Raw genomic sequence first — 255 nt, 5'->3', positions numbered from 1 at the left:
TCCAGTCTCATGAAAGAAATTGTTTGATATTCGAATTCTACGGAAGTTATCATCAGAACATTATTTTCCTTGAGCATTTGTTTAGCTGCTTGTGGTTTGAAAATGAAGAAGGGTGGCCTTAGATGCATTCAGGGTACCAGTATGTCACGCCAGATTGAGCGCGTAAGATGGAAGGGTTCAGTACGTGGAAGGAATTCTTGAGGTAGCAGTAATTATCTGAAAGTAGATTTTTTCGGTTTTCAATCTCTGGGGAGA

The sequence above is a fragment of the Penaeus monodon genome, chromosome 28 (assembly GCF_015228065.2).
Source record: "Penaeus monodon isolate SGIC_2016 chromosome 28, NSTDA_Pmon_1, whole genome shotgun sequence".
NCBI lineage: Eukaryota > Metazoa > Arthropoda > Malacostraca > Decapoda > Penaeidae > Penaeus > Penaeus monodon.
This window is presented reverse-complemented; position numbering follows the sequence as displayed.